The sequence below is a fragment of the Dasypus novemcinctus genome, chromosome 19, assembly GCF_030445035.2.
Source record: "Dasypus novemcinctus isolate mDasNov1 chromosome 19, mDasNov1.1.hap2, whole genome shotgun sequence".
Taxonomy (NCBI): Eukaryota; Metazoa; Chordata; class Mammalia; order Cingulata; family Dasypodidae; genus Dasypus; species Dasypus novemcinctus.
Genome location: NC_080691.1, coordinates 26,127,564 through 26,150,954, shown reverse-complemented (window position 1 = coordinate 26,150,954; position 23,391 = coordinate 26,127,564). Strand labels below are relative to the sequence as shown.

The window sequence follows — 23,391 nt, the reverse complement described above, 5'->3', positions numbered from 1 at the left end:
CCCTAAAACAATGAAGCTCTTCCTATAGACAGGCCATCTGATGGTGCTAACAAATCAGGACTTTACTAGGACCTGCCATTTTTGTGGACAGGGTCTGGGGAAAATAGCCATTTGAAGAAGAAGAAATAGGCTAGCTGCTGGTGCTCTAGAAGATCTGAGGCTTAAGTAAGTACCTGTGGCCTGTGGCTACCCCTTCCTCCTTCCTCCACCATTTCCCAGGTCAAAAAGCAGGCCAGGTCTCTTCACCTGACTTTCACCCCAGGGAAGACCAGCATTCACAGAAGGCATACTAGGCCCCCATTCTGCAACACATCATCACTTCTAAACACCATCCTCTGAGACAGGTGTTCTTCATCCTCATCTCATAGAGGAAGACACTGATGCACACGTTACATTTTACCGAAGGTTATACCCTGGGTGATGGAGCTGGCACGCAACCCCCATTTCAGTGACTCCAGAGCCTTCAAGGGTGCAGGCTGCCCCACGGTGGCAAACATGCTCTGCCTGTGCCTGTGCCTGTGCTGAGGAGGTAGGGAGTCCTTCTTATCCCCATTTTAAGGAAACAGACTCCAAGATTCATCACTCTGTGTAGACATACACTGGTGCAAGGGTTTAGAGCATTGCAGTGACTTGAACACACGCTTGTCTTGCTCTTGAGCCTGGGCATGTAGTGTGTGATGTGGTAAGTGCCACATTGTGCCCTGAGCACTAGGAAGGACTGGCCTAGGTGGGACAGGTTTTGTATTTGATCAGAAATTTGCTGCTTGACCTTGAGATTGAGCCGTCCTTGGTTTAAACAAAATGTTTGATGTCCTCACTGCTGGCCCCTAGAGAAAGGGTTTTGCAGAATATATTAAAAGGGGAATTTAGCCTTTCAACACAGCCCTCGTGTGAGGGCTGTACCTTAATGTCCTTTTTTGCACTGAGCACAGTCCTTGAAAATAATGACTGAGTCAATATGCAGTTTTGAAGGACAGCAATGTGAGGAGAAACAGAGTCGTGTTGCTGGTTTTCTATCCATCGTCAGTGTGCTGCCACTTTCCTAAGCCTGTGTTCTCTCTATGAATGTATGTAGATAGGATAATGGATGAGGGTCCTTCCAACCCTGACATTCTAGGAGTCTAGCCGGTGGTTTCCAGGCCCTGAAAAATGTTGATTTAAACCAGTTGTTTTTAACGGGGGTGGGGCGAATTTCGTCCCCCAGAGAATATTTGGCAATGTCTGGAGACATTTTTGATTGTTAGAACAGGCAATGTAGGAGTACAGCTGTCATCTAATGACATCTACAATGCACAGGACAGCCACCCACATGCAAAATTACCTTGCCCAGAATATCAATAGTGTGGAGGTTGAGAAACCCTGGGTTAAACTTTGTGACCGCTTGAATGATGATGACACTGAATAACTGATCCTAATCACTCATTCCGCGGCTCTTAGCACTTGCTGTGTGCCAAGCTCTGTGCTAGATGCTGGGGGATATGACAGAAGAACTGGTACGTGGTTTCTGCTTTCTGGAACTTAAAATTAAGTTGATCTCAGCCTCTGGTTTTGGGAATAGTGACCAAGCATCCTTAGGTGTCGATGCTACCATACTCCTTATGATAAACTGCTCTTTAGATTTCTAAAGAAAATCTTTTATGCTTGAACATATCGGCACCATTTATTTATTCTTGTCTTTATAGGACTACATTGGTTGTGGCTTTTTTCTTTTCTGAATGTATTTGAGGCAATACATATATATGTGTGTGTATATATATATATAATACTGCTTAGTAAAATAGAAATAAAATTAGAACCAGTAAAAAATAGAATCAGACATGCAATTATAAAACAGCAAGACAGTTGCTATGATTGAGCTTCCTGCCAGCAAGGGCAAAAGGAGAAGTAGTCCCTCATGTTTATGCAAAGCATTAATTGCATTATACTGCTCTTTCTTCAAAGGATGACAAGTCTAAAAAGTTTCATGTGGGCTTTAAGGCAAGAGATACTTGACTAATAGTAATACATAATATGCATCATGCATACCAAAGGCAGACATTTCTGGGGTTGGAGTTAGAACAATGAATTAGGAATAGTTTCTGTCTTCAGAGAGTATAAAGTGTATTAAGGGAGATACAATTATGCCCCTCCTTGTCACATAGGGTTATAAATGTAAGGGAAGATGGAGAATTACTCTATGAATGAGGCAGAAAAAATGACATTTTAAAATACCAACAATTATATGTATATACATATGCACATATATAATTTATGTATTACATAGTAATACATTTCGTGATAGAAAATCAGCAATAAAAAAAACAAAGGCAATAAAGGCTTTCATAATCCTTCCTCCCATAGATAACTACTATTATCCTTTGGTGTGTACTTATTTGCATACATACACATATGCATGTACACATACACACACGTTATTTTAAAAAACAAAATTGGAATCCTGTTTTATTTTACAACCTTGTAACCAAATGGAGTGACTCTTGAATCAGAGCCTTTCAGATGTGAGCTGGCGATTACCATGCGGAGAAAGCAGGCTCATGCCAGGCAGGGTTTGGAACTAGGCAGCCATGGCACTTGTGGCCAAGAATGGAAAGTCATCTGTGGAGATGGTCATAAAAATCCTACATTTCATCTCACCACTCCAGGGGTTTATGGTGAAGGGAATGGTGCCCTGAGCTATGCTGCCTAGTGGTCCTCAACCATATTCTTTTCTTTTTCACTCAGCAATGTCATGGGAACCATTTTCCATGTTAAATAGTTTATAGGGGCAACTTTTAATTGTCATTAAAAGTTGTTAATGAAACTTAATAACAACTTTAGTGAAATATAATTTACATTATCCACCCACTTAAATAAGTATATAATTTCATAGTTTTTAGTATATAACGAAGTTGTGTGACCATCACCATAATCACATTTAGAATATTTTCATCACCCCAAGAGAAAACTTACACCCGTAAGTAATCACCCCATATCTCCAGGGCTGCCTTCTGCCTAGCCCTGGACAACCACTAATCTATGACTAAAAATTTACCTATTCTGTTCATTTCAGATAAATGGAATCATAAAATATGTGGCTTTCCATAACATTTCCAAATGTTATTCCATTGTGTGGATATACCACATTTCATTTATCCATTCAACACTAGGTGGACATTTGGGTTGATTCTACTTTTTTGCTATTCTGAATATTGCTGTTGTGAACAGTCATGTACAAGGTGTGCACATATGTTTTCAGTTCTCTTGGGTAGATACCTAGGAGTGAAATTACTGGATTATATGGTAATTAGATGTTTAACTTTCTAAAAATACCTTATTTTTAGTTGTAGTAAAATAAACATAACATAAAAATAATTTTAACATTTTAAGTGTAAAAAACTCTGTTAAGTACATTGACATTACTGTAACTTCCATCGCTGTCTATTCCCAGAATATTTTCATTGTCCCAAACCAAAACTCATGCTCATTTAGCAATGCCTCCCCATTCCCCCCTCCCTCCATCTCTGGTAACTACTATGCTGCTTTCTGTTTCCATGAACTTACTGGTTCTAAGGATTTCATATATAAGAAATCAGACAATATTTATATTGTCCTTTTCTGTCTGGCTTATTTCACTCAACATGATGTCTTCAGGGTTCATCTATATTGTAGCATGTACCAGCAGTTCACTTCTTTTTTTATTTTTTCATTTTAAAAACAATTTATTGAAGTATATCATTCATACATGAACATACTACCAAACAAACATGCATAATATCATACAGTGCTCCCATACATCTCCCTACCACAAATGCCTTGCATTATTGTGAAACATTTGTAACAAATTATGAAGAGTATTGTCAAAGTATTACTATTAACTATAGTCTGTATCTTACATTTGTCGTATTTTTCCATTCCACCCTATTTTTTTGTTCAGAAACCATACAATTTATTGAAAGTGTACAATCATTGGCATTTGGTATGATCACCGAGTTGTGCATTCGTCATCATTTTAATCAATATTACAGCATTTTCATTACCCCCTCCCAAAAAGCAATGAAAAACAAATCACTATCATACCATATATTAGTGCTACTAAAATCCTATGATGTGTTTTCATGATTTCTATTCATTTCCAAACAGTTTTTTACCTATTCACTTCTTTTTTCAGCAGAATAATATTCCATTGTATGGATATACCACATTTTGTCTATCCATTTATCTGTTGAAGGACATTTTGAATGCTTCTATCTTTGATTCTTATGATTGATGCTAAGGTGAACATTGGTGTACAAATATCTGAGTTCCTGCTTTTAATTTCTTTGGGTATATACCTAGGAGTGGAATTGCTGGGTCATACAGTAATTCTGTGTTTAATTCTGAGAAACTGCCAAACTTTTCCACAGTGGCTGCACCATTTTATATTCCCACCACAATGTACAAGTGTTCCTGTATCTCTGTTTCTTTGCCAACACTTGTTATTTTCAGTTTTTTAAATAATAGCCATCCTAATGTGAGTGAAGTGGTATTTCACTGTAGTTTTTAATTTGCATTTTCCTAATGGCTAATGACGTTGAGGATCTCTTCATATATGTATTGGCCTTTTGAATATCTTCTTTGGAGAAATGTCTATTTAAATCCTTGGCCCACTTTTAAATTGGATTTCTTTTTGTTGTTGAGTTATAGGAATTCTTTATATACTCTGGATATTAAACCCTTATCAGATAAATGGTTTCCAAATATTTTCTGTTATGTCTTTTACGTTTTACACAAAAGTTTTAATGCAGTCCATTTTTTCTGGTTTTTTCTTTTTTGTTTGTGCTTTTGGTGTAAAATCTGAAATCGGTTGCCTACCACAAGATCCTGGAGACATTTCCCTATGTTTTCTTGTAAGAGTTTTATAAAAGTCTTCTGTTTAGTTCCTTGATCCATTTGGAATTGTTTGTATATGGTGAGAGGTAGGGGTCCACATTTATTCTTTTGCATGTAGATTTCCAGTTGTTGCAGCATCATTTGTTGAAGAGACTTATTTTTCCCCCATTGAATGGGCTTAGAACCATGTTAAAACCAGTTGGCCCCAGATGTGTGGATTTATCTCTGGACTCAATTCTGTTCCATTGGTCTGTATTTCTATTCTTATATCAGTTCTACACTGTGGATTTATGGTAATTTTTTAAATGAGGAAGTGTGAGTCTTCCAACTTTGTTCTTCTTTTTCAAGGTTGTTTTGGCTATACAGGGTCCCATGCAAATCCTTGTGTATTTGAGGATCACGTTTTCCATTTCTGCAGAAAAGGCTACTGAAATTTTGATAGGACTTGCATTGAATTTGTCAATCACTTTAGGTGGTATTGATATTTTAACAATATTAAATCTTCCAGTCCATGAATATTTATTTAGATCTTCTTTAATTTCTTTCATCTTTCATCAATATTTAGTAGTTATCAGTGTACAAGGCTTTCACCTCCTTGGCTAAATTTATTCCTAGTCATTTTACTCTTTTGGGTGTTATTATAAATGGAATTGTTTTCTTGATATCCTTTTCAGATTGTTCATTACTGGTGTACAGAAACCCAAATGACTTGTGCTTGTTTATTTTATATTCTCCAACTTTGCTGAGTTCATTTATTCGTTCTAAAACTTTCTTGTCTATCCTTTCGGATTTTCTATATATAGGGTCATGTTGTCTGTGATTAGGGATAATTTGACTTTTTCCTTCCCAATTTGGATGCCTTTTATTTATTTCTTTTGCTTGATTGGTCTGGCTAGAGCTTCTAGTACAATGTTAGAGTAACACTAGTGTCAGCGGGCATCCTTGCTTTATTCCTGATCTTAGAGGGAAAGCTTTCGTTTTTCACCATTAAGTATGATATTTGCTGTGGATTTTTCATAAATGGCCTTTATCATGTTGAGAAAGTTTCCTTATATTCCTAGTTTCCTGAGTATTTTCAACAAGAAAGGATGTTGAATTTTGTCAGATATCTTTTCTGCATCAATTGAGATGATAATATGGTTTTTCCTTCATTCTATTAATGTGATAAATTACATTGATTGTTTTTCTTATGTTGAACCATCCTTGCTTTCCTGGTAAATTCCACTTGATCATGGTGTATAATCCTTTAAATATACTGTTGGATTTGGCTTGCCAGTATTTTGTTGAGGATTTTTGTATAGTTATTCATAAGGGATATTAGTCTGTAATTTTCTTTTCTAGTGCTGTCTTTATCTGGCTTTGGTATCAGATTATCATAGAATGGTTAGGAAGTAATCCCTCCTCTTTTATTTTTTGGAAGAGTTTGAGGCGGATTGGTGTTAAATCTTTTAAAAATGTTTGCTAGAATTCCACAGTGAAACCATCTAGTCTTGGACTTTTCTTTTTTCAAAAAAATATTGATTGATTTTTATACCCCCCTCCCCCCACCCCAAGATGGCTCCCTTTTCTGTCAGCTCGTTGTCTGCTTGCCGTGTTTGCTCATGTGTCTGCTCGTCTTCTCTAGGAGGCACTGGGAACCGAACCAGGGGCCTCCCCTGTGGGAGGTGAGTGCCCAACCACATGAACCACATCCTCTCCCTGCTGGCTATGTCATCTGTTGGTTACAGCATCTGCTTGTCTTCTTTAGGAAGCACCAGGAACCAAACCCTGGACCTCCCATGTGAGAGGTGGGTACCCAACTGCTTCAGCCATATCTACACCTCCTGGATTTTTCTTTTTTGGGAGGTTTTTAATTACTTACATAATCTCTTTATTTGGTATAGTTCTGTTGAGATAGTGTGTCTTCTTGCATGAGATTAGGTAATTTGTACGTTGCAAGGAATTTGTCCACTTTGTCTAAGTTCTCTGACTTAATTGTTCATAGCACCCTTTTAAAATCCTTTTGCTTTTTGTAAAAACTCACTGAGATGGAGATTAGCATGCTGGAGGTTTGTTAGGGAGTTCTTTGGGATCAAGTGATTTGTTTATGAAGTGCCTTGGTATAATTTTCTTCATGTTTCTCGTATATGAGGTCTTTTATTTATTATATTTTTTTCTACATTTTTAAAATTAAAGTTAATAGATCACAAAGAACATTACATTAAAAAACATAAGAAGTTCCATATAACCCACTGCCCACTCCCTACCCCCATCATTTTTGTAAATTGTATGTTTTTGAAGATATATACAGTTGAAGTGTTTTAAACTTCTTGGATTTGTGGGTTTATGGTCTTTATCAGATTTAGAAAAAAATTCAGCCATTACTATTTAAAATATTCTCCTCCCCATTTTCAATTACACACATATTAGGCTACTTAAATTTGTCCCACCACTCACTGGTGTTCTGTTGATTTTCTTTTCAGTCTTTTTTTCTTCTTCCTTGATTGATTTTAGATAATTTCTATTGTCAGATTTGCTAATCTAATTTTCTACAAAACATCACTCTGTGGTTAATCCCATCCAGTGTATATTTTTAATCTACGATGTTGTCATTTTCATTTCTTAGAAGTGTTAATTGGGTGTTTTTTTGGTTATTTTTATTTTAAGATTTTATTTTATTTATTTCTCTCCCCTTCCCCCCATTGTCTGCTTTCTGTGTCCATTTGCTGTGTGTTCTTCTGCATCTGCTTGCATTATCCAGCAGCACTGGGAAACTGCATCTCTTTTTTGTTGCATCATCTTGCTGTGTCAGCTCTCCATGTATGTGGTGCCACTCCTGGGCATGCTGCACTTTTTTCATGTGGGACAGCTCTCCGTGAGGGGTGCACTCTTTGTGTGTGGGGCACCCCTACATGGGGGCGCCCCTGCATGGCACGGCACTCCTTGCATGCAGCAGCACTGCACGTGGGCCAGCTCACCACATGGGTCAGGAGACCCTGGGGATCGAACCCTGGATCCTCGATATGGTTGACGGATGCTCTATCAGTTGAGCCACGTCTGCTTCCCAATTGGGCATTTTTATATCTTCCATGTCTGTACTCAACATGTTCAGTCTTTCCTATCTTGTTGAAAATATAGAATAAGGTTATAATAACTGTTGTAATGTCCTTACCTACTTTATCATTTCTGAATCAGTTTCAATTGATTTTTTAATATTATGGTTTTATATTCCCATGCTTCTTTGAATGCCTGGTAGTTTTTGATCAAATGCCAGACATTGTGTTTTTTAACTTGTTGAGTACTGAATGTTTTTGTATTCAGGTAAGTATTCTTGAAATTTTTTTCTGGAATACAGTTAACATATTTGGAAACATTTTTATCCTTTAGGTTCTTCCTTTTAAACTTTGTTAAATCTGACCAGGGAGGCCTAAATCTAGGACTAATTTTGCCTCACGACTGTGGCAAAAAAAGCGTCTGAGTACTTTACCTGATGCTCTGTGAATTGGCCATATTTGAGCTCCAGAGATTCCTTTTAATCCTTTCCGATCCTTCTTTCTCTAGCCTTTGGTAGTTTCTTTACATACATGAGCTGATCCATACTCAGCTGAAGACTGGTAGGGAACTTTCTGCAGATCTCCAGAGTTTTCCGTCTGTATCTCTGGTGCTCTGCCCTATGAACTCGAGCTACCTTGGCCTTCTTGGACTTCCAGCTCCATCTCCTAAACTCAGGATGGCCTCCAGGCTTTGTCTGGATTATCTCTTCTTGTGCCATAGCCTGGAACTCACTCTAGACAGGTTGCTGAGGCAATCTCAGGGTTCTTCACTGTCCTTTATTTGATGATGCCCAACATCTTGAAAAACATTGTTTCAAATATTTTGTCCATTTTTTTTGAAGTTTTTCAAGCAGGAGGTTAATTCCTTTCCTTGTTACTCCAACTTGGCCAGAAGCAGAAGTCCAAAACAAATGCTTTTGATGTCATCTGATCTTCAAATTCATTTACTGCTACAGAGTCCAGCAGCTATGTGATAATCGTGAATGTCTGGAGAGTTTCCAAAAGTTCTCACTTCTTGACAGAATAGTATAGTTGAAGTTCATGAATATCCTATCAAAACTTTCCACCTTAATTGGAGATTTGAAAAAAGATTGTATTGGAATTTCTACTTTATTTAGTCTATGTTTTTTCACCCTGTAGGTGAAATAAAGGGAATTCTGGATGTCTAGGATTAAACTTCTAGCTAAGAAGTTATGAATAATATCACAAATCTTCTAAATATTTGTTAATTGTAGGTCCAAAATCATGCATGCACATATCTTCACTCCTTACAAACCCAAATGTGGGTTCCTTGGGAAGTCTACTCTGAGGTGGAGATCAGAATGCAGATTAACCTAAGGTTAGCCTTCCATTCTAAGTAAATCTATGAAAATGAGTCCACTAGGACAGACACTGTGTGACGCCTCCATGGATAAGGAAAATGGAAACTGCTAATATCAGCTACCTGGTCTTCATATTTGTTGGTGGCCTACTATCATTATAGAAACTCTTCTAATCTGGCTTCTTTTGTAAAGAGGGTTGAGTTCTCTTGGGGAACCTCTGTTTTCTTAAAGCAATAGCTTCTTGGGCTTTCCTGATATCATTCTGCTGACTTTTATCCTACCTTACTGTACCTTCTTACTTGCTTCTACTAGCTCCTCTTCCTCCCTTTGACCTCTAAGGCAGTGATCTTCAAATCTTTGATAAAGCTTTCAGTTTCACAGCTGAGAAAAACATCCACATCAAGTATCATCAGTCAATGCTTTCTCCCCAGAGACTGACTGCCCACAATCCTAGATTCCTCTCTTACATGGCAAGTCACATGGCGGCATCTGCTGGCATCTCCCTTCTCCTCCAGGTTTCCTTGCCTTCAGCTTCTGGAATCTTCTAGCTTTCTCTCAGCTCCTGTGGCTTTTTCCCCCCTCTGACTCTCTTTTGATTATTGTTTGCATGGTATATCTTTTTCTACCTCTTCATTTATTTTTTTTTTTTTTTGAGGAAGAAAAGTATCTGCTCCCCTCTACCCCTTTATTTGTTTGTTTGTTGGCTTGCTTGCTGTCTGCTCTCTGTGTCCATTCGCTGCGTGTTCTTCTATGTCTGCTTGTCTCCCTTTGCTGCATTATCTTGCTGCGCCAGCTCTCCACGGGCGTGGGCCGTCAGCTCTCCACAGGCGTGGGCCTTCAGCTCTCTGCAGGCACAGACCAGCTTGCCTTCACAAGGAGGCCCTGGGACATGAACCCAGGGCCTCCCATATGGTAGATGGGAGCCCAGTGGATTGAGCCACAGCCGCTTCCCTCTACCACTTTACTTTTGATCTCTTTGTGTCTTTATACCTAAAGTGAGTCTCTAGTAGATAGGATGTAGATGGATCTTGTGTTTTTTGTTGTTTTATTAGTCCAATCTGCTAGCCTCTGCCTTTTAATACAGGGGTTTAATCCGTTGACATTTAAGGCAATCATTTCAGGTAATAACTGAGAAGGAATGATTTACTTCTGCCATTCTGCCATTTTTTTTTTCTGTATGTCTTATATGTTTTTTGTTCCTCAATTACTTTTTAAAAAATATCTGGTTGCCTCTTTTAAAGAGTACCATTTTTATTCCCTTTTTCCCCTTTTTATGTTTTTTTAATTCTTGTTGTAATTACAATTAATAACAAACTAAATAACAACCTAGTTTGACTAGTATCAACCTAGGTTCATTAGTATACATACTCTACTCCTATATATCTCTGTCACTCCACCTCAATTTTGTTACCATCCCAGATTACATCTTTATGCATCATATGTCAGTTAACATAGATCTTAAATGTTATTTTACACATTTCTTGTTAAGACATGGGGAGGGGGAGGCACTTACACACCCAAAGTAAAGTAATAAATGGTTTTATATCTACCTATGTAGTTACCTTTAACAGTGATCTTTATTTTTTCCTGGTTACTGTCTAGTATCTTTTATTTTCAGCCTGAAGGACTCATTTTAGCATTTCCTGTAGGGCAGATCTTCTGGTAATAAACTCAGTCTTTGTTTATCTGTAAATACTTTAATTTCTCCTTCATTTTTGAAAGATAATTTTGCTGGATATAGAATTCTGGTTTGATAGTTTTTTTCTTTAATAACTTTATTTATTTTTAAATTTATTTCTTTCCCCCTCCTCCCCCCTCTCCAGTTGTCTGCTCTGTGTCCATTCGCTGTGTATTCTTCTTTGACCACTTCTATCCTTATCAGTGGCACTGGGAATCTGTGTTTCTGTTTGTAGCATCACCTTGTTGTGTCAGCTCTCCGTGTGTGTGGCGCCATTCTTGGGCAGGCTGCGCTTTCTTCTGCGCTGAGCGGCTCTCCTTACGGGGCGCACTCCTTGCGCATGGGGCTCCCCTATGTGGGGGACACCCCCGCGTGGCACGGCACTCCTTGTGCACATGAGCATTGCATATGGGCCAGCTCCACACGGGTCAAGGAGGCCTGGGGTTTGAACCGCGGACCTCCCATGTGGTAGGCAGATGCCCTATCCATTGGACCAAGTCCGCTTCCCTCTTAACTTTAAATATATTATACCATAGTCTTTCTGGCCTCCATGGTTTCTTATAAGAAATCTGCTGTTAATTTTATTTATTTATTTATTTTATATATACTTTAATGCCTCAGGTTCAATTCTTTTGCTATTTATTTATTTATTTATTTGATTTTATTTTTCTCCTCTTCCCGCCCCTCCTCCCCCCAGTTGTCTGCTCTGTGTCCATTCGCTGTATGTTCTTCTGTGACCGCTTCTATCCTTATCAGCGGCACCAGGAATCTGTGTTTCTTTCTGTTGCATCATCTTGTTATGTCAGCTCTCCATATGTGCAGTGCCATTCTTGGGCAGGCTGCCCTTTCTTTCATGCTGGGCGCCTCTCCTTACAGGGTACACTCCTTGTGCGTGGGGCTCCCCTACGTGGCGGACACCCCTGCGTGGCAGGGCACTACTTGCGCGCATGAGCATTGCACATGGGCCAGCTCCACATGGGTCAAGGAGGCCCAGGGTTTGAACCGTGTTTCTCCCGTGTGGTAGGCAGACGCCCTATCCATTGGGCCAAGTCCACTTCCCCTGCTGTTAATTTCTCGTATGTGGCAAGTTGCTTCTCTCTTGCTGCTTCCAAAATCCTCTCTTTGGATTTTGAAAATTTCACTTTAAGGTGTCTTGTTAGAGATCTCTTAGAGTCTGTCCTGCTTGGGGTTTGTTGAGCTTCCTGGATACATATCTTCATGTCTTTTGTCAGATTTTAGAAGGTTTCAGCTGTTACTTTTCAAATACTTTTTTCTGTCATTGTTTTCTGTTTCTTGTCCACCTGAAACTCCAGTGTTGCATATGTTGGTATGCATATGGCATTATATAGGTCTTTCAGACTCTGTTCATTTTTCTTTTCTTCTTTTTTTCTTTCTTTCTGCCCCTCACACTGGGTAATTTCAGTTTTCTTTTCTTCAAGTTCTCTGATCCTTTTTACCCATTCAAATCTGCTTTGGAAATCCATGTAACGAGTTTTTCATTTCAATTACTGTATTTTGCAGCTCCAAAATTTCTGTTTGGTTCTTTTTTATAATTTATATATCTATTTCAGACAGTATTTTTCAGTTTTATTGTTGTTGTTGTTCTTTGTGTATAGATTCCTTTAGCTCATTGAACATATTTAAGATAGTTGACTTAAAGTCTTTGACTAATAGTTCCAATGTATTAGCTTCCTCAGGAATGGTTTCTGGTAAATTCTTATTTTCCTGTGAGTGTTTCATACTTTAGTGTTTGTTCATGTTTTTGTGGTTTTTCTTGAGAACTGGATATTCTCAGTAATTTTTTTTTTTATCACTCTGGTAATCTAGTTTCCTCACTCCTTTGGGATTGCAAGGGTTTTTTGTTTTGTTTTTCTTGAGGGCTGGGGCCATCAACTTGTGACTTTTCCAAATTATTTTTGCTCCAAAACAGAGAATGGAAAGAGAAAAGAAAAATTAAAGGTACTAAAAGTTACTACCTCTTTAGGACTCCTTTGCTGATGTTTTTGTGAGGGGATTCGAACAATGGCTGTCCTCAGAACACCTGAAGTAGCTCACCAGAAGCAGTGATCAATGATCAGAGCAAAAACATGGGTTTTGGAGGACCAAGTCCTTATAGCCCACCGTGGCATCAGCAAGCTGACCAGGACCTTGGTGTGCTGCCTGCCACTTGGTGGGGGATGGGGGATGATATCTGTTGCAAAGAAGGTGAAATTCCCTGATATTTACCAATTTATCACAATTTGCCAATATCTTCCTCCAGTTCTTGCCTGGATTCTGTAACATTTCACCAGGCCCCATAGTTTCAAAATTGTTGATTCAGATAGTTCCAGCCAATTCCAAAAGCTGTTTTGGTGGAGGGACTGATTCCTGGAGATTCCTACTTCACCGGTCTTCCCGTAGTCTTCCAAACTCTATGTTTAACTTCTTAAGGAACTGCCAGATTGTTTTCCAAAGCAGCTGCAAAGCAGGGTTTCAATTTCTCAAAATCCTAACCAGCACTTGTTATTGTCTTTCTTTTTCATGATAGCCATTCTTGTGTGTAAAATTGTCTCTGGTTTTGATTTGTATACCCTAATGACTAATGATGCTGAGCAGTTTTTTCATGTTTTTATTTGCTAATTGCATATATTCTTTGGAGAAATATCTTTTCAGAGCATTTGCTCCTTTGAACAATTTTAAACAGCAATTTGTGTTTTTATTGTTGACTTGTGAGTATTCTTCATATATTCTGGAAATAAGTCCCTTTTCAGATGAATGATATACAAATATCTTTTCCCATTCTCTGGGTTGTATTTCTCCTTTTTTGATGGTGTCCTCAAAGCTCAAAAGTTTCTAATTTTGATGAAGCTCGATTTTTCTTTTTTTGCTTATGCTTTTGATGGCTTATATCTAACATCACTTGATTTTTAATGGATGATAATAATGGAACTAATTATTTGATTCTAATTTGCTTAAAGTTTTTGAAACATCCCCTGCTGAAATCTCTGTTCTGGGAGCTGTTATAGAGTTAGAGCTAAAGCCATTTGCAAATTTCATTAGGTCCTTGTAGCTGTTATCAATGTGTCATTGTTCCACTGTGTCTTTTTCTTCTCCAGTAATGTGTTTAGCGGTGTTCAGATCTCTGCTAGTAATTGACAAGATGCACAAGTCTCCAAGTAGCACAGCATCAGATGCCCTCTCTCCTTGTCATCTCATTACCAACAGTTGCACTACCACCACCCTGCAGGACCTTTTTGCCATCTGCTGGCCAAGAAGAGCAAGTCAAGGTGAGGAGCCTTCCAACTCTCCCTTCTTTCCTTTCTTTCTCTTACTCAGGGCAGTATTGTCTGGTACCATTGGCTTATTCTTATCGTTCTGGTCTACTGTTGCTTTGTAAGGTCACTGCAACTTTAGAGATAGTGTTTAAATATTAAACCACTTACTAAAACTGAATCTGTTTTTCACAAAGCAAGAAAGCTTTTGTTCCATGGGTCACTCTTGGTACTTGAAAAATTTCATCATGGAGTAGGCGAGGAAAGGAAAAGTGAGACAGTTATTTTCTCATATCATAATTATATTACTACTACTATTATTATTTGCAGAGCCCCTGGAACCCTAGAGTTCTCTTGCTGCCTTGCCCAGCCTCCCAGGTGCATGTATGATCCCTGCTTTGCTGACGAGGAGCAGAAGGCCCTGAAAACCTAAGTGACAGGCCTTTGATTTTGTTTTGGAACAGGATGGGCAGCACCTTTCTTTTAAATGAATGATAAAACAGCCAGGGTATGAAATCATCAGTGCCTAGTATAGTGTCTTATATTTGGGAGGTATTTTAATAAGTTTATTGAGTGAATGAAAAAAATCAGTAACTTCTGTGACCTGACTCCTGACCCTGTTTCCTTTTCACCTCACTCAGTGCTTTTTCCTGGCCTCAAATACCTCAGTCGTTTTAATAAATACTTGTAATGTTGTTTGGTGAGAAAGTGTGTGTTTATAAGTTTTCTTTTTGTCTTAAGGGAAAGGGTAGAGGTGTGATTTAAAAATAAATGTGCAGAAAAATTTTACACGAATGTTCTTAGCAGCACTATTCATAAAAGCCCCAAAGTAGAAGCAATCCGAATATCCATTAATTATTGAGTGAGTGGTTAAATAAAATGTAGTATATCCATAAACAGAATATTTGTTATTTGGTAATAAAAAGGAATGAAGCACTGATCCATGCTACAACATGTTTGGGCTGCCATTATGCTGAGTGAAAGAAGCCCATCACAAAGGGTCACATAGTATAAGATTTCATTTTTATGAACTGTCCAGAATAGGCAAATCTATGGAGACAGAAAGTTGATTTGTAGTTGCAAGGACTTAGGGACTGGGAAGAAGTGAGGAGTGGCTACTAATGGGTACAGGGTTTCTCTTAGGCAAGATGAAAATGTTCTAAAATTAGATTATGGTGATAGTTGTATAACTCTGAATATACTAGAAAACATTGAGTTTGTATACTTTAAATGGGTATGAATCTATGATATATGATTTATATCATATAAAAGATGCACACAATAAAGATTCCTAAAGAGTTGGGTGTGTGTGTGGGGGGGTGTTTAGAATTGGGATGAGGAGATGGTGACACTTAGTGCAGAGAACTTAAATCTCAGCCAGACAGGACCTGGACTTAAACCCCATTTCTGCTCCTAACTAGTAGCAAAGTTTTATTCTGATACTAATTTCTTTGAAACTTAGTTTCCTTATTTCATAAAATAAACATGACTGTACTCTCCCCGTAGACTTTTATTTTTATTAAAGTGTTAATGTATATATAATTTCTTACACAAATATTTGCTTCTCTCTCCACCCTGAGATACTATTTCGTAACTTTAAACTAGGGTAAGTCCTTTTGCTTCCAGTGGACGGGGTGGCTGAACAGACCCAAAATGTAAGTGAGGGTTTGGATCACACTACTGTCCCTGCCAGTTGTGGGAGTCTGTGGTCTCCTTATTCAGATATCCTCTCCAAGGTGCTTGGCTCAGGCCCATTCCGTCCTCCACTGCAAGATCGCTACATGGTAATTTGTGAGTCTGTGGAGCACGCACCCTCTTGATCCTCTAACCTGTCCTGAAATGACTGTGCATCATCTCTAGGCAGGGAGCTTTCCTCCTGTCTGGCTGCTTGTTCCCAGCCCTGCCTTCACTACCTCATTCTGGAAGGGTCGATTTATAGGACAGCCTCACAGGGTATGGCAACACCACCAAGCCCTCTGAAGCAGCTCTCTCCTGGGTGAGTAAGGGTCTTCAAGCCACTCAACATAAAGAGTGTGTTTGATAAAGGCAAATAAGAATATGTTAATGAGGCTGGAAGGAAATGTAAGGGGCATCTAGAAAATCCTTACCATCCCCAAACTGACAGGTTGCACTGGTCCTGTCTTCAGATGCCTCAGGACCCAGATAAACTTGACCCCATCACTGATCCCCTCTTCCCCCATCCCTGGCCATCCAGCTGACCTGAGAGCTCTGTCCATATAGAGCTGCAAATGAGTGCTCCTCCTCAGAGCACCTGCATCTAGAAGGCTCTCACCTAATGGGCAGGGCTCACAAGAGGGAAACAGATTCCCCAAAGTGGAATTTTTAGCTGGGGGCTGGGTGTTGGGGCTGGGGAGAGAGAGAGAGAGATTTTGGATAAATTACAGGGGAAGGCTGACCTAGCAATTATTAGGAAAATGAAATAAAAGGGAGAAGATTTGGTAGCAGTTTGAAATGGCTCATGAATTCCAAAAATAGATATTGGATCATGTTTGTAAACTGGTCTATACCTGGGCGTGATTAAATTTTGATTAGGGCTTTGATTGGGCCACATCAGTAGGGTGTTGTGTCCCTGCCCCTTGATGGGTGGGGAGTCACAGATAAAAGACATGGCAAAGGACTGAGCTGGAGTTTTTTTCAATACTGGAGTTTTGAGCTGGAATCTGGGAAGTGAAAACACAGAAGAAGAACATAGAGGAATAGAGACAGCTCCTCAGACATGGCAGGAGCCCCAGGGAGGGAGACAGAGTTGGCTGTCTAATAGTCTACAGTTGGCCTTGGGGAAGAGGCAAAGCCTAGAGAGCCTCATAGTCTACACCTGACCTTGTGTAGAAAACAGAGGAGCTGAGCCTGGAGAGAAATGAACCCCGGGAAGAGAGGAACCCAGGAAGCCTCAACCCTGGCAGGCATCGGCAGCCATCTTGCTCCAACACATGGCAAAAGACTTTGGTGAGGGAAGTATCTTATGCTTTATGGCTTGGTAACTGTAAGCTTCTACCCCAAATAAATACTGTTTATAAAAACCAACAAATTTCTAGTATTTTACATCAGCACCCCTTTGGATAACTAATACAGATCTAGAGTTGCTTTTTTTTTTTTAAGATTTATTTTTATTTATTTCTCTCCCCTTCCCCCCCATTGTCTGCCCTCTGTGTCCATTTGTTGTGTGTTCTTCTGCGTCTGCTTGTATTATCAGGTGGCACTGGGAAACTGCATCTCTTTTTTGTTGCGTCATCTTGCTGCATCAGCTCTCCGTGTGTGCGGTGCCACTCCTGGGTGAGCTGTGCTTTTTTCACGCAGAGCAGCTTGCTTTGCAGGGCACAGTCCTTGCGCACAGCAGCACTGTGCATGGACCAGCTCACCACATGGGTCAGGAGTACCTGGGTATAGAACCCTGGACCCTCCATATGATAGGCGGACACTCTATCAGTTGAGCCACATCCGCTTCTAGTGGGTTTTTACATTTCCAATTTCTCACTTTTACACTGGGAGGAAGTAACTTCAAATCCCCTTTTGTTTAATAACCTTCCTAGTGTCCAGAGACACATAGTCTAAGGCCTTTATTGGGGTCCAATGCTAGTCCCTGTAATGGGACTATGGGGGAAAGAAGAGGAGTGGGAGAAGGGCTTTGATTCTGACTGGGGGTCCTGGGGAATGGGGTCAGTTTTCCTCCCTGACCTTTGGTGGAGTGGTATGTGATGATACTGACAACATGGTTTTTGAAAGACGTAGTGAAACACCACCTAGCCACCCTGTAAGATAAGCGATAGTTTCCATTTACACACCAGGAAACAAGCTGCAAGGGATGGCATAACTTGGCCCATGACTTAAGAGCTAGCAAGTGGGGAGTGGGATTCAGTCCCAGCCAAGTCTGCTGCCCGAACCCCTGTGTTTGCTTGCCTGCTTCATGGCCTTTCATACCAGGTACATATGTTAGGCACAAGGTGACTTAAAACTAGGGCTCTCTCGTATCTCCTATCTACAACATAACACACATCGAAGTTGAATGCTGCTCTTGAGTAGCCCAAGTATGGAGTTTTCCTTCCCTGGATGGTGTGCTGCTTCTTGTGTTTTGGGCTAGAGTGCTGAGTGTGGAAGTGCTGTCCCCCTCATGCCCCAGACACCTGGAGATGGATGGCTGAAGCAAGCATGGGTAGTGCTGGGTTGGCACGAGTTCAGCCTGCCACGGTGGGAGAGTTTGCTTAGGCAGATGCGAGGAGACAGTTTAGTGCAGGGGTCAGCAAACTTCTCTGTAAAGGGCCAGATGGTAAATATTTTCGGCTTTGCAGGCCATACAGTCTGCATCACAGCCACTCGACTTTGCCAATGGAGAGTAAAAACAGCCAGAGACAATACATGAATGAATGGGTGTGGCTGCATTTCAGTAAATCTTTATTTACGAAGACAGGCATGGATGCTGGATTCAGCTGGGAGACCGTACTTTGCCAAGCCCTGGTTAGTGGACCAGCTTTAATTGCCTAAACTCCTTTCCTAGTGTTGTCTTTTACCCTTGAACCCAAGGACTAGAAAAGCTGGACTCTTCTCCTGAGTGTCCCCAGGAAGGTTGCTAAAACTGTTGCAAGGCCATCTTCGGACAAAGACCTTGACCAAGTGGAAGCAACAAGAATTTGGATTTTTAACCTCACAGCAGATGCTGAGAAATGGAGACCCTACTCTCTTCGCATTGTCCCTCCATGGCGGGCTGGGTGTTTTAATTAGCTAAGGTTGGCAAATTGCTTTGAAGAAAATGGTAAAATGTTTCATGCTACAAGTGCCAAGAATTCTAATTAGTGTTTCTTCAAGATACCACCTGGAAATGTGATAGTTGTTGCTTGAGGTCCAAGCCTGCAAGAATACCCTACAGATTAAAACTGGTTTTTCAGCAAACATAACTGAATAAATGGGTCTCTGCATTGACGTCACATTTTCCTTCTTCTGCCTAGTCTTGATTCCTAGCAGCTGGGGTATTAAACCCCACAAATGGAAGTTTTTTGTGAGAGCCTGTTAGCAACAGGGACATTAAACAAATTAACCAGACCCTTTGTGTGGCTGACATTGCCTTTTGGATTTTTAGCCCATGCATAAGAGGCCCTGCCCTGTCGGGTCAAGGTTGCCGAGAGGAGGAGGCTGGCAGCCACTCCATCACACAGAGGGGCTGGCTCTCAGGTAACCCAGCCTGGGATAGGCACGGGTATGCTCTGTCGCTCTTAACAGAAGGGTAATGAATTTGCTCTCCAACATCCTTGTTGCAGGGGGTGGCAGCAGCAGCATCTGATCTGTGTCACTGTCAGAGGCAAGTGAGATGTAGTTAATAGGGACCTTCGTCACAAAGAGGTATCGATTTGGAATTGCCAGGCTCTGGCCAAGTCCCTGCTAAGGTGGCAGGCCAGTCTGTGTGTGAGAGGAGGCAGCAGGGGCCACGGGTAGTGTTAGGACAGGCTCCTCCTGTCAGCATGATGGAGAATTCTTTGTTGTGGGAACCGTGCTTTGCATTGCACGATGTTTAGCAGCAAGGACAGGTTAGGGATAGGGCCAAGGAGTCACTTTTTTCAGGGACATGCAGCAAGGACCTAATAGAAAGTCAGCTCTAAGTGTCACTTAAAAAAAAAATTATTTCAGTAACATATGTAACATAAGATTTCCCATTTTAACCATTTTTAAATGTACAATTCAGTGGCATTACTTATAGTCACAATATTGTGCAACCATCACTACCATCCATTACTGAAACTCTTCCATCACCTCCAACAGAAACTCTGCACCCATTAAGCATAACTCCCTGCTCACCCCCCATCTCCAGCCCTCTACTTTATTTCCTGTCTTTACAAATTTGCTTATTCTAAATATTTCATATATAAGCATATTCTTGACTCGTCTCTCTGTCTCATACCCTCACCTAATCCGTTAGTGAATCCCAGTGGTTCTACTCAGACAGGAATTTCCAAATCGGATGATTTCTTACCACCCCACTGCTCCTGTTCTCATTCAAGCCCCACATCTCTTGTCTGGATGACAACAGCAGCCTCCCAGGGTCCCTCCCTCGCCCCCAGCTGCACCTCTGCTCCCCAGGCTGTTCTCCACTCAGCAGCCACAGGGACTCTTGGAAAGTCGAAGTGAGCAGGTCCCGGTCCTGCTGGAACCCCTAGACTCCATCCCTTGCGTGGAACTCCCACTTCCATCCTGCGGTGTGTTCTCGCTGACCTGCAGGGTGGGTGCTCGCCTGCCCCTCTTCTGGACCTCTTGCCTGCCCCTCCTCTGGGCCTCTTGCCTGCCACCCTGTGCCCCTGGACATCCTCTCAGCTCACTCTCACTTCCCAGGTCCCTGCTCAAATGCCTCTCACCGAGGCCTTCCTGACACCTGCCTTGAAGACCTCACCTCCGTCATACTTAGGCCAGGGGTCCTCAGGCTCAGCACCAGTGACATCAGGGCTATCGGGGTGGGGGCAGGGGTCTGTACTGTGCATTGTAGGATGTTGAGCAGCATCCCTGGCTCCACACACTAGATGCCAGGAGCACCCCCCAGTTATGACACCCAAAAATGTCTCCAGAAACTGCAAATGTCTCCTGGGAGACAAAATTGCCCCTGGTTGATAATGATTGCTCTACCTGATTAGCACGTACACAGTGGCTCTCAAAAAAGGTGGAAAGGAAGAATGTGTTCTTAGAATAACTTTGCAGCTGGTATAGTTCCAAAGATGCACTACTCCGTGGCCTTCTGGAAACGTCTCAGCCCACCAACCATGGTAACTCGAGAAGGGACCTACCACTGGTCTTCTGTTAAGTGGAAACAGATCTTCTAAGCAAAGGTCTTCTGCTAATCAGACCTTCTGGGATATAGAGGGCCAAAGGTTGGGTTTTCTCTTTGCATCCAAACTAGTCACTGAAGGGGAAATGAATAACGGAAGTGATAATGTCATTTTTCACTGAAGCATCAGAGAACTCCTGCCTGGAGTTCTTACTCAAAAGCCAGATAGAAGCCACTGACCGTAGCTGCTGGGCTGAGAGGCAGGAAGTAACTGTCTAGCTTAAAACTCTTTACTGGTCCACTCCAGAGAGAGTGGAGCTGATGTGACGTTGTCTCTGTATATATAACTAATGTAATACTCAAGTTCCGAATTGGCTTACAAATGAGAAATCCGTGCTGCAAATGGCGATGACTGAACCGAAAGTGATAAACTGCATTCTCTTCTTCTCTCCCTGTTTCATTCTTTTTCATGGCACCTCTCTGATAGAATAGCCTATTCTACCTGTATTTTTTGTCTTCCTCACTAGAGTGCAAGTTTTATGAGAGCAGGGACTTAGATTTGTGTCCCCCAACTCCACCCTAGTCATGGACTAGGACTGGGTGCATAGTAGGTGCACAGTCAATGCATTGAATGTCTGGACTTTGCGCTTCCAAACAACCAGTGGGGTGAGGAGATCATGGATTTGGGGCAGGACTGGCCTGCCCAGTGTGTTTCTATTGGCTAGAGCCATCTAAATTCTGTGCCATGGACTCTAAGTTCTGAAAAATACAAAGAAATCTGTAGAAAATCTAGGCCAGGGCTCTAAGAGATGCTAGTTCAAAGGGCCCCTTCCTCAGGAAGGCTTAGTTGGCAGGTGTGGGGCAGAGCTCAGGAAGCTGATTTTAAACAGGTGCCCCCCATGATCCTACAGACCATGCAGAGAAACCCAAGACTCTGCTAGGATTTACTCTTGTCGCTCTTGTGCAAGTATTTATTTGCAAACCAGAGGGTTTAGGCACTCAAGATTTAGAGAACATTTTAACTTTTGTTTGTGGCTGCATTGATGATTTCCTGTCTGGTTATAGATTGTACCTAGTACTTGGTTTATGAGGGTAATTGCACTAGCTTCCTGGGGCTGCTGTAACAAATGAGCACAAACTGGGGCTTAAAACAACAGAAATTTATTCTCCCACTGTTTTGGAAGCTAGAAGTCCAAAATCAAGGTTTTAGCAGGGCCATGCTCTCTGAAGGTTCCAGAGGAGGAGTCTTCCTTGCCTTTTCTGGCTCCTGGCAATGGCCAGCTTCCTTGGCATTCCTTGGCTGCCCTTGCTCCCATCTCTTCCTCTTTCATCACATGGCCTTGTGCTCTCTGTGTGTTCAGTGTTTCTGTGTGTCCTCTCATAAGGACACTAATCATTGGAGTTAGGGCTCATCCTAATCCACTGTGGCCTCATCTTAACTTATTATGTCTGCTAAGACCCTATTTCCAAGTACGGTCACATTCCGAGGTCGGGGTGGACGTGAACTTTTGGGAGGCATCATTTTCTTTTTCCTTCATTCCCCTCTCCTAGCACCACCAAGACATCTGTTATTCTTATGAAGGGACAGACCTCCAAATGGATGGCAGTGGTATAGTGTGGTGAGTGCTGTTTATACAGGCACACACCAGTTTGTGGAGCTTTGTTTGTTTGTTTTGCAGGAGTGGGCACCATACCAAATGACTTCTTACTCTTCAGAATGTTACCATTTCAGCTCCTGGTATTTGCACATCATTTCTTCACCCTCTGTTCTGCAAGGGATTGTAGAACTGGTAAGTATAGTAGTTGGGTGAGACCTGACTTCAAATTGAGGTTCTTTCACTAGCTGCGTGACTTTAGGCAAATTACTTAACTCTCTTAAGACTCAGTTTTCTGATCTGTGCAATGGGAATAAGACCTAGCTCTCTGTGCTGTCTTGAGGATTAAATTAACTGAGCATTGTTTACCCAGCCTGGCCAAATGGTAAGCATTCACTGCAGAGTGGCTATTATTTCCTCCTTACTGGGGCTCTCATCTAACCTGCTCAGCGCTCCCCTTTTCCTCCATCATTTTGTTCCTGCTGCCTCTCTTCTGTGCCATCTCTCCCCACGGGCAGCTCCCCCCTCCTGACTATCATTCCTGGCTCCCTCCCTTCCCAGCATGCTCATTTCATCACTGTGATTACACCGTATTAGCCGCAGTGATTGTTCCCGGCCTTGGCACCTCATTACTGAAATAAAGTTAGCATTAATGGGAGTCCTGCAGCTAATCCCTCTGCCCACCTCTCCTGAAAATGCATCCCGGTGATTAGCAAGAGAGAGACACATGCATATATTCATTTTAAAACTGCTCCCCTCCTCCCTGCTCCCTTCCCTTCTATCTGCAGTCACTGCTGAGGTATCGGTCAGGGGGCATTTTAGCTGCCAACAGACCGGGGAAGTGGCAGGGAAACATTTGGATCTAGGGCAGGTCAGGTCTTTGAGAACAGTTAACTATACCT

General features: G+C 41.3%; 1 protein-coding gene across 12 annotated transcripts in view; it reads left to right on the top strand.

Moving 5' to 3' along the window:
* SPRING1 (SREBF pathway regulator in golgi 1) overlaps nucleotides 1-23,391 on the top strand; it is a 181,013-nt gene that overhangs the window by 42,795 nt on the left and 114,827 nt on the right. For 6 of the 12 annotated variants that reach the window (XR_011646503.1, XR_009181826.2, XR_011646501.1 and 3 more), the window contains exon 5: nucleotides 13,976-14,146. The exons of 4 other annotated variants lie outside the window; for them this stretch is intronic. The gene's annotated coding sequence lies outside the window, so the exon portion shown is untranslated. Of the gene's footprint in view, nucleotides 1-13,975; nucleotides 14,147-22,573; nucleotides 22,685-23,391 lie in introns of all 12 variants that reach the window. 2 more of the 12 variants (XR_011646500.1, XR_011646499.1) reach the window with 1 other exon arrangement.